This window comes from Mytilus galloprovincialis, chromosome 8 (assembly GCF_965363235.1).
Source record: "Mytilus galloprovincialis chromosome 8, xbMytGall1.hap1.1, whole genome shotgun sequence".
Taxonomy (NCBI): domain Eukaryota; kingdom Metazoa; phylum Mollusca; class Bivalvia; order Mytilida; family Mytilidae; genus Mytilus; species Mytilus galloprovincialis.
In genome coordinates, this window is record NC_134845.1 from 76,733,271 (window position 1) to 76,744,011 (window position 10,741).

Here is a 10,741-nt window from a genome sequence, read left to right on the forward strand (position 1 = left end):
CATTCTACTTTTAAGCATTACACATTCGTAATTATCAAAGAATGTAAAAAATTTAGAACCCCAAAATTTTTGGCGGTCGTATAAAAATGTCTCAGAGGACAGCATGATGGACTTCAAATCATACTTATCTATCATTCTACTTTTAAGCATTACACATTCGTAATTATCAAAGAATGTAAAAAAAAAAAATTTCATTTTTGAATTAATCTGGTAATAAGAGATGTCATAAAAATGTATTAAATAAAAGCAACAGTACTATACCCGTGTGCAAAAGTCATAAATCGATTGAGAGAAAACAAATCTGGTTTACAAACTAAAACAAAGGGAAACTATAAGAAGAAAACAAATGAACAACAGGAACACTAAAGTGCAACAAAAACAAACACCAACATACATATATGCATAGAAACAACTACCATATTCCTGACTTGGTACAGGACATTTTAAGATATTAAATTTGAAAGGGTTCCACAGAACCCAGTGTTTCGTCTATTTTATGAATCTAATAAATGTGTAAAGATTTTTAACTGCAGACTGTATGTAATGTTAACTGGAAGAAAAAAAAAATTCCATATTCAAGTAATATATGGAAAAACAGGAAATATATTTTACAAAATTTCCTTCTCGATACTAACTTTAGATACTATGTCCACTTATAAGTAAAAATATGAAAGAAAGAAAAAAAAAATTTTTATACAAAATTTTCTTCGTGATACCATCTTCTGATCATAAACAAGCTTCTGTCGAAGTTTGGTTAGAAATCCAGGATAGTTTAAGAAAGTTATTAAAATTGTAAAAACTTTAACAACAGGGTGAATGTATTGTCAACTGGCAGATATAAAAGGCCATTAATAAGTAAAATACAGATAAGCAGGATTTTTTTTATTTTTTTTTCAAATTCACTTATGGATACTATCTTATAATCACAAGTTTGGTAGAAATCCAGGATAGTTTAAAAAAGTTATTTTAAAAAATTTCCAAAACTTTAACCAAAGAGTTGCTGCAGTGTAGGATTACTATGTCTCACTTTTGCAACAAAAGTCACAGTCTCGATAAAAAAGGTAGGTTGAACCTGGTTTAATGGAGAACATAGCTAAATAATCTCCATGAAATATGATGTGCGAATGCTTATTCAACTGCATACCAAATACCATAGACATACTACAAGCGGTTCCCCTTAAACTGACCTAATCACAATCTTTAAATTAAGCAAAGGTTTATAAGTCAATAGACCATAACATAGGGGTGTATCCAAATAATCTCTATGGAAATGTGATGTGCCAAAGCTTATTCAATTGCATACCAAATAGTTGTAGTAGTGGTTCTTAAACTGACCTTATAACAATGTATAATGGTTACATTGAAGCTAAACTTAAGATAAAATATACTTAGTTAACATTTTAGTGCAATGTATCATGTTTTTTAACTTGTTGTATAATATCTAAATCAACTTATTCCTCAAAGAACTTGTTTTGGTTTTAGCCCTCTTTAGTTTTTTTAGAAGGGGCACAGATTTTATATATCTATTTTTTTTCCAATTAGATAATTTTGGCATGATTGGAAATGAACAAGCAAGTTGAAGTGTATTTTTATAATGAAGTTTAATGATTATTTTCCAGAGAGAGCAATTGAAAACACACTTTTTCAGCAACAAAATTTAGGAACTATTTTTGTTAATTTGAATTACCCGGTAGTGTTCATTCTGCATTCAGAATAAATAATTTCATTTATCATATATTTAGTACAAAATACAGCTATTTTGTATATCTAATAAAGGTTGTTTTTCCAGTCTGTATCACCTACCCTGTATCGCATACCCCGTATCGCATAGCTAAACCCGTATCGCATACCCCGTATCGCATGGTAAAACCCGTATCGCATACCTTTTTTTTTTTTTTTTTTTTACATAAAGTTTTTTGTTTTTTTTTTGCTTAAGAAAAAAATTCCTCAAAATAGGTCATTTTTTTTAATGACGTCATTGTTTGGTATGTAACGTCACGAACGTCAAGTTTTCATATTGTATGTGACGTCACGAACATCAAGTTTGCATATTTTTTGGCACACTAAATGCAACTATAAAAAATACAAAACACTCAAATAAATACAATAATAAACAAAATATTTTTAAAACAGCAGCAGGCAAATGGTAAGGTAACCCAGGTGCTTTGTATAAGCAGTTATTTTAAGGCTTTGAACCAAGACAAAAGCAGAACTGAAGGTAACCCAGTGCTAATCTATCGGGATCAGAAAACAGTTCATATAATATAATACTCTTCTGTTGAAATATATGATAAAGCGTATAATACATGGCAAAATCCGTATCACATGCCGTATCACCCTCGACCAATATCATCCCTCGGGCCTAAAGGCCCTTGGGCTGATATTGATGTCTCGGGATGATACGACATATGATACGGATTTTGCCATGCATTATTCTCTATGTATTCAAAGATACATGAAATACCATACACTGTTAAATAGCAATATAATGGAAAATGAATAAATGAATTTGATTTAAAAAGTTTCTGCAAGTCATCAAAACACATAATTAGTTTCATGATGTGTCTTCAACTTAGAATTCTGCATGATCTCAAATTTGATCTCAAAATCCAGAGTGATCATATAGATCCTGCATGGCTGAATCATCAATCTGGTTTTGTGCTTTAAAAAGTGCAAGGTGCAAACAGTATTCATTTGAAAACCAGGTTTAATTCCCCCATTTTCTACATAAAAAAATGCCTGTACCAAGTCAGGAATATGACAGTTGTTATCAATTCGTTTGATGTGTTTGAGCTTTTGATTTTGCCATTTGATTAGGGACTTTCCTTTTTGAATTTTCCTCATAGTTCAGTGTTTTTGTGATTTTACTTTTTGAACCTCTTTATTCTGTCTTTCTGATACATAAAACATTAATTGCATTCTTTCTCAATGGTTAATATACTGGTAATGAAAAAGGAATAATAAGTGTTTGTGAATGCAAGATTTCACTTTAGGTGCATTATACACAAGTAACTGGTATTTTTTTTAGAATAGCAACTTTCTGTAAATATTGCATAATTATATTTTACTACTTATTGTTTTGATTTTATTGTATTTTATTTAAAAATATCACACAAGAACAGAACATGAAAAGATCAATTTTCTAATTCTTGCAAAATGTTAAAAGTTCAATCTTGACCCAGATTTAATGGAAATTGCAAAATATGACTTTTTTATGACACAACAAAATTGAAAATGCAGCTTTTGGATGGTATATAGCATAGCTAAAAGTTAGGTGACTGAATCATACATAGTAATGAACTAAGAATCATTTAATATATCTTGTCAAAGTACATGTACTTCATAATTTAATCACTTCTAGTTAATATTTTCAATCAGCTGCTGCAAAGAGAGGGGACAGGAAACAAAAACAAAAGTTACAAGAGTGCACACGCTGAAATGTCTCGCCTTCTATACTAATCATTGATATTATGTTGATAGTCCTAAGTATAAAGTTAAGCTTTATAATAACTGTCACATAAACTTAACATTAACCAAGATAACTAATAAAAGACTAATGGACCTTGAAAATGAGGTCAAGGTCAGATGAACCATGCCAGGCAGACATGTACAGCTAACAATGCTTCTATACAACATATATAGTTGACCTATTACTTAGAGTTTAAGAAAAATAGACCAAAACACAAAAACTTAACACTGTGCAATGAACCGTGAAAATGAGGTCACGGTCAAATAAAACCTGCGCGACTGACATAAAGATCATAAAATATTTCCATACACCAAATATAGTTGACCTATAGCATAGAGTATTAGATAAAAAGACCAAAACTCAAAAACTTAACATTGACCACTGAACCATGAAAATGAGGTCAAGGTCACATGACATCTGCCCGCTAGACATGTACACCTTACAATCATTCCATACAACAAATATAGTAGACCTATTGCATATAGTATGAGAAAAACAGACCAAAACACAAAAATTTAACTATAACCACTGAACCATGAAAATGAGGTCAAGGTCAGATGACACCTGCCAGTTGGACATGTACACCTTACAGTCCTTCCATACACCGAATATACTAGCCCTATTGCTTATAGTATCTGAGATATGGACTTGAACACCAAAACTTAACCTTGTTCACTGATCCATGAAATGAGGTCGAGGTCAAGTGAAAACTGTCTGACAGACATGAGGACCTTGCAAGGTATGCACATATGAAATATAGTTATCCTATTACTTATAATAAGAGAGAATTCAACATTACAAACAATTTGAACTTTTTTTTCAAGTGGTCACTGAACCATGAAAATGAGGTCAAGGACATTGGACATGTGACTGACAGAAACTTCGTAACATGAGGCATCTCTATACAAAGTATGAAGCATCCAGGTCTTCCACCTTCTAAAATATAAAGCTTTTAAGAAGTTAGCTAACACCGCCGCCGCCGCCGCCGGAAAACTATCCCTATGTCGAGCTTTCTGCAACAAAAGTTGCAGGCTCGACAAAAATTCTTTGCCCTTAATAAAAAATGTTTACCAAATGTTTCTAATTCCCTGTTAACAATATCCATTATAGTGATTTCATCTTGACTGTATACTGGAACAAAAGTTTCTTCTTCTTCTATGTATAATTTCTTACAATGTATATCACCAGCTAGACTAAAAATATGTACCAGTAACCTTTTATCTGCATATGCTTTCTTTGGTATTTTGCTCACAGCTAAAATAAAAAATTAAAGTTTTTAACTCTCTTTGTCTCGAACTCGGACGAAACACTCATAATTAAATTTCCATTCATTAACCACTTTGCTGATTTATTCTTTTCCCACTATTATCGCTATTCTACAAAACAAATTTGAAATTACTGACTGATAATTTCGTTTCTCAGCGGAGTCGAGTGATATGAAAAATTATCACTAGAAACTAATGGTGCATGTGGCGTTGTCAATGAAATTAACAACGTCCTCATAGGTAAAATAGCGATAAGCAGATTATCATTGGTCATCTCAACTCGACTGCTTTTCTCCCTTTTGACGTACTGGCTCAAGGGAGAAAATCAATCTCATTGAGATGATCAACAATACTCTATAATTAGCGATATATTGTTATAGATTATGAACAATTTTCTAAATTGTTTTATAATCAATTAACTGTAATCAGACATTTATGAGCTTGATAGTGAATAAAGTGAGGATTAAGCAATCAAATCTACCAATCAGCATCTAAAATCTTTTATAAATTCTCTAAAAAAATAAAAATTTTCTAAATCTCTTACAGTATGAGCAATTTGTAAACTTATGATAAGGTTAACCAGGTGCTCCGCAGGGCGCAGCTTTATACGACCCCAGTGGTCGAACCCTGAACAGTTGGGGCAAATTTGGTCAGAATATTCAAGCTTGATACCGTCTGAATTTTGATTGTGATCAAAATTTTGAAATAATATAGGTTTTTGCCACAAAATTAATGTGGTTCAAGATCTAACACATCTATTGCACAATACTGTGCAATTGAATATTTCTTTTTGAAATTTTTCAAAATTTGAAAAATGTTAAAAAAATAAAAAAAAATGGTAAACTGAGATCCCCCCCCCCCATTTATTGAAACCCCCCTTGGAGCAATAACCCTTAAACTCAATCCCATGCTTTCATTTGTAATATTGAACCTTGTAGTACGATTTCAGAGAGATCCATACACTTAAACATAAGTTATTGTAATGATTGTTTGGAAACTAGAAACATGCTTCTTTTTGGCCCTTTTCTTGGCCCTTAATTCCTACATATTTTGGTCAATTAACCCAAAACTTAATCCCAGCCTCCCCTTTGTTATATGGTACATTGTGGTACAATTTCAGAGAAATCCATGCAATTACACACAAGGTATTGTCTGGAAACTAGAAAAATGCTTGTTTTGGCCCCTTTTTGGCCCTTAATTCCTAAACTTTGGCCCCATAACCCCTTACATGAATCCAAACCTTCTACTTGTGATTTTAAACATTGCAGTATACTTTCAGAGCAATTGAAATACTGGTAAACAAGTTATTATCCTGAAACTAGAAAAAATGCTTGTTTTGGCCCCTTTTGGGCCCCTAATTCCTAAACAGTTTGGACCATCATCCCCAAAATAAATCCCAACCTTCCTTTTGTGGTATTGAACCTTCTGAAAAAATTTCATTAAGATCTATTCTCTTAAACTAAAGTTATTATCCAGAAACCAAAGTGTCTTCGGACGACGACAACGCAGACGACGACATCATACTATTATACGAACCCAAAATATTTTTGGGGTCGTATAAAAATTCTCTTAAGTTAAAAACCACAGGGAAAAATTTTATTGTACAAAATAATAAATATTAGAGAGACAAAAACAACATATGATTTCATTATTATCATAAAAGATCATTATATACTGATACATCAATCTCAGACCATGTATGTTGTTTTTGTCTCTCTAATATTTATTTTTTTTGTACAATAAAATTTTTTCCTGTGGTTTTTAACTATTTTCATGCTGTTGAATATTAATCCTCTCAAAAAAATGTTTGAAGAAATTTTCGTATTATTTATGAAATCTGAAATGAGAAAAATTGAAACCCCCCCCCTCATTTTTTTTTCACATCCCCCTTTCCCTTTTTCCAAAACTGATCTCAATTCAAATTTCTAATGGAGTTTGCAACAATAACTACTCATTTAAATACAGCATAAAATATTAAAATGTAAAAAAAGTGCTTGTAATCACTGAATGGTAAAGATTGTTTTAATTTATCAGGGTAGTAAAAGTGAATATACATTGTATATTGCATAAAACAATGATTTAAGTTGTTTCAACTACTATTCTGGACAAAGAAAGATAACTCCAATTGAAAATATCTTGCTATTGCACAATACTGTGCAATTAAAAATATTTGCTATTGCACAATACTGTGCAATTGAAGATTTCTTGCTATTGGGCAATACTGTGCAATTGAAAATTTCTTGCTATTGCACTATACTGTGCAATTGAAGATTTCTTGCTATTGCTGAATACTGTGCAATTGAAAATTTCTTGCTATTGCACAATACTTAGTATAATAATTTTGGATCCTGATTTGGACCAACTTGAAAACTGGGCCCATAATCAAAAATCTAAGTACATGTTAAGATTCAGCATATCAAAGAAGCCCAAGAATTCAATTTTTGTTAAAATCAAAATTAGTTTAATTTTGGACCCTTTGGACTTTAATGTAGACCAATTTGAAAACGGGACCAAAAATTAAGAATCTAAATACACAGTTAGATTTGGCATATCAAAGAAGCCGTATTATTCAATTTTTGATGAAATCAAACAAAGTTCAATTTTGGACCCTTTGGGCCCCTTATTCCTAAACTGTTGGGACCTCAACTCCCAAAAGCAAACCCAACCTTCCTTTTATGGTCATAAACCTTGTGTCAAAATTTCATAAATTTCTATTTACTTGAACTAAAGTTATAGTGCGAAAACTAAGAAAATGCTTATTTGGGCCCTTTTTGGCCCCTAATTCTTAAATTGTTGGGACCAAAACTCCAAAAATAAATCTGAAACTTCCTTTTGTGGTCATAAACCTTGTGTTAAAATTTCATAGATTTCTATTCACTTTTACTAAAGTTAGAGTGCGAAAACTAAAAGTATTTGGACTAAGAGGACGACGACGACGACGACAACGCCAACGTGATACCAATATACGACCAAAAAATTTTCAATTTTTGCGGTCGTATAAAAATGCAAACTGGCAAAAAATAAAAGAGGATATAGATGAAATATATCAAAAGATCATATATAAAAAAGATAGTGAAGATACAAACACTCTTTGGTTAAGGAGGCTCGCGGGTATAAGAATTCAATTTTTGTTAAAATCAAACTCAGTTTAATTTTGGACCCTTTGGACTTTAATGTAGACCAATTAGAAAACGGGACCAAAAATTAAGAATCTACATACACAGTTAAATTTTGCATATCAAAGAACCCCAATTATTCAATTTTTGATGAAATCAAACAAAGTTTAATTTTGGACCCCGATTTGGACCAACTTGAAAACTGGGCCAATAATCAAAAATCTAAGTACATTTTCAGATTCAGCATATCAAAGAACCCCAAGGATTCAATTTTTGTTAAAATCAAACAAAGTTTAATTTTGGACCCTTTGGACCTTAGTGTAGACCAATTTGATAACGTGACCAAAAATTAAGAATCTACATACACAGTTAGATTCGGCATATCAAAGAACCCCAATTATTCAATTTTTTATGAAATCAAACAAAGTTTAATTTTGGACCCTTTGGGCCCCTTATTCCTAAACTGTTGGGACCAAAACTCCCAAAATCAATCCCAACCTTCCTTTTATGGACATAAACCTTGTGTTTAAATTTCATAGATTTCTATTTACTTATACTAAAGTTTATGGTGCGAAAACCAAGAAAAATGCTTATTTGGGCCCCTTTTTGGCCCTTAATTCCTAAACTGTTTGGACCTCAACTCCCAAAATCAATCCCAACCTTCCTTTTGTGGTCATAAACCTTGTGTTTAAATTTCATTGATTTCTATTTTCTTATACTAAAGTTATTGAGCGAAAACCAAGAATAATGCTTATTTGGGCCCTTTTTTAGCCCCTTATTCCTAAACTGTTTGAACTAAAACTCCCAAAATCAATCCCAACCTTCCTTTTGTGGTCATAAACCTTGTGTCAAAATTTCATAGATTTCTATTAACTTAAACTAAAGTTATAGTGTGAAAACCAAGAAAATGCTTATTTGGGCCCTTTTTGGCCCCTAATTCCTAAAATGTTGGGACTGAAACTCCCAAAATCAATCCCAACCTTCCTTTTGTGGTCTTAAACCTTTAAAAATTGACTATAAAGGACAATAACTCCTTAGGGGGTCAATTGATCATTTCGGTCATGTTGACTTATTTGTAAATTTTACTTTGCTGAACATTATTGCTGTTTACAGTTTATCTCTGTCTATAATAATATTCAAGATAATAACCAAAAACAGCAAAATTTCCTTAAATTACCAATTCAGGTTTTCTGCGAGGAAACATTACATTCACTCTGTGGTTAAAGTTTTTAAAATTTTAATAACTTTCATAAACTATCCTTGATTAAAATGTATCAAACTTGGACAGAAGCTTGTTTATGATCATAAGATAGTATCAAGAAGAAATTTTGTAAAAATAAATTTCCACTTTTCCGTATTTTACTTATAAATGGACTTAGTTTTTTTGCCAGAAACAAAACATTCACTCTGCGGTTTAAGTTTTTAAAATTTTTATAATGTTCTTAAACTATCCTGGATTTCTACCAAACCTAGACAAAAGCTTGTTTCTGATCATTAGATATTATTCAGAAGTAAATTTTGTGATAAAAAAATTCACTTTTTCCGTATTTTACTTATAAATGGACTTAGATTTTCTTCCAGTTAACATTACATACAGTCTGCAGCTAAAGTTTATAAAACATTTATTAGATTTATAAATTATCCTGGATTTTTTTACCAAACTTGGAAGCTTCTTTCAATCAAAAGACAGTATCGAGAGGCAAATTTTTATTGATGTTTTTCCTCATTTTTGTTGAGTCTGCGATTAACAGCAAAAGTAGGCGAGACACTGGGTTCCGTGGAACCCTTACGAATTTTTTTTATATAAATCAAAAACATTTTAATTTATTGCATGTCACCCTTATTTTCTGTTTTTAGAAATAGCAGCAATATTTGTTGATTGATTAAATCCATGGATATATTTTTGAAACAAGATACACTAAGGAACATTCAGGTAAAGTTATTTAACATTTGGCCTAGTAGTTTTTAACAAGAACATTTTGTTATAATGTTTGCAAAGCCAGACATATAATGAAGACACATGCCAAACTATGGAAAAAGCTCACATGACCCTTTAGGACTTAGGAGCTAAAAATCTTGCAAGAATTATATACTGTAAATTCAGAAATTATTGCAATGTTTTCATTATTGCGAAAAATGCACCAGGGTTATAATATTTACTTATATGTAATTTAAGTATTGTTTATACAAACAGAAAAGTCATTTCAGTTTACAAGTAATTAATTTTATGATAAAGATGCTGACATCATGGATGCAATTAATTAACATACACAGACCACTTGTTATATCTTGAGGTTAATTCTAACATTTGACACTTTGAAGTTACAACTGGAATCTCACTAGGAGGCACACTAATCTTTTCTTAATCAGATACATGTCACAAACAATCACTGTTGGAGAGGAAAGCAGAATATGATACCAGATCTCTTTAATACTGATTACACTTAAATAGTATATTATTTGAGGGTCAGTAGGTCAGTACCCAATCTGTATGTAAAGCCAATTGCATGGTCTTTGTATAATCAGTTTCTTGGTTCATAGCAGCCTGACTAGTTGATGGAGTTTTACAGTGCTATTATTCAATTTACCTCCCACCTTCCCCTTCCTAACACCTTCAATATTGTTTCATGACTAGAGAAACAACTCAGCTTAAACTAGTGATATATATTTTTCTTTATTTCAGTTTTCCTTAATGGAATTTTATCACTGGTCATTTCTAAAATTTCATTCATCCCCAAGCATTTCGGGGACAAATTTTATCAAATTTATTCCAGTGCCAGTTTGATAGACCCCTGCTACTTCACAAGTACATGGGCTATCCCCCAGGCAGACCCTTGCACTACCTGGCTGCCGATGAGACGCCTAGTCTCATCACCTAAGTGGAGAACCCT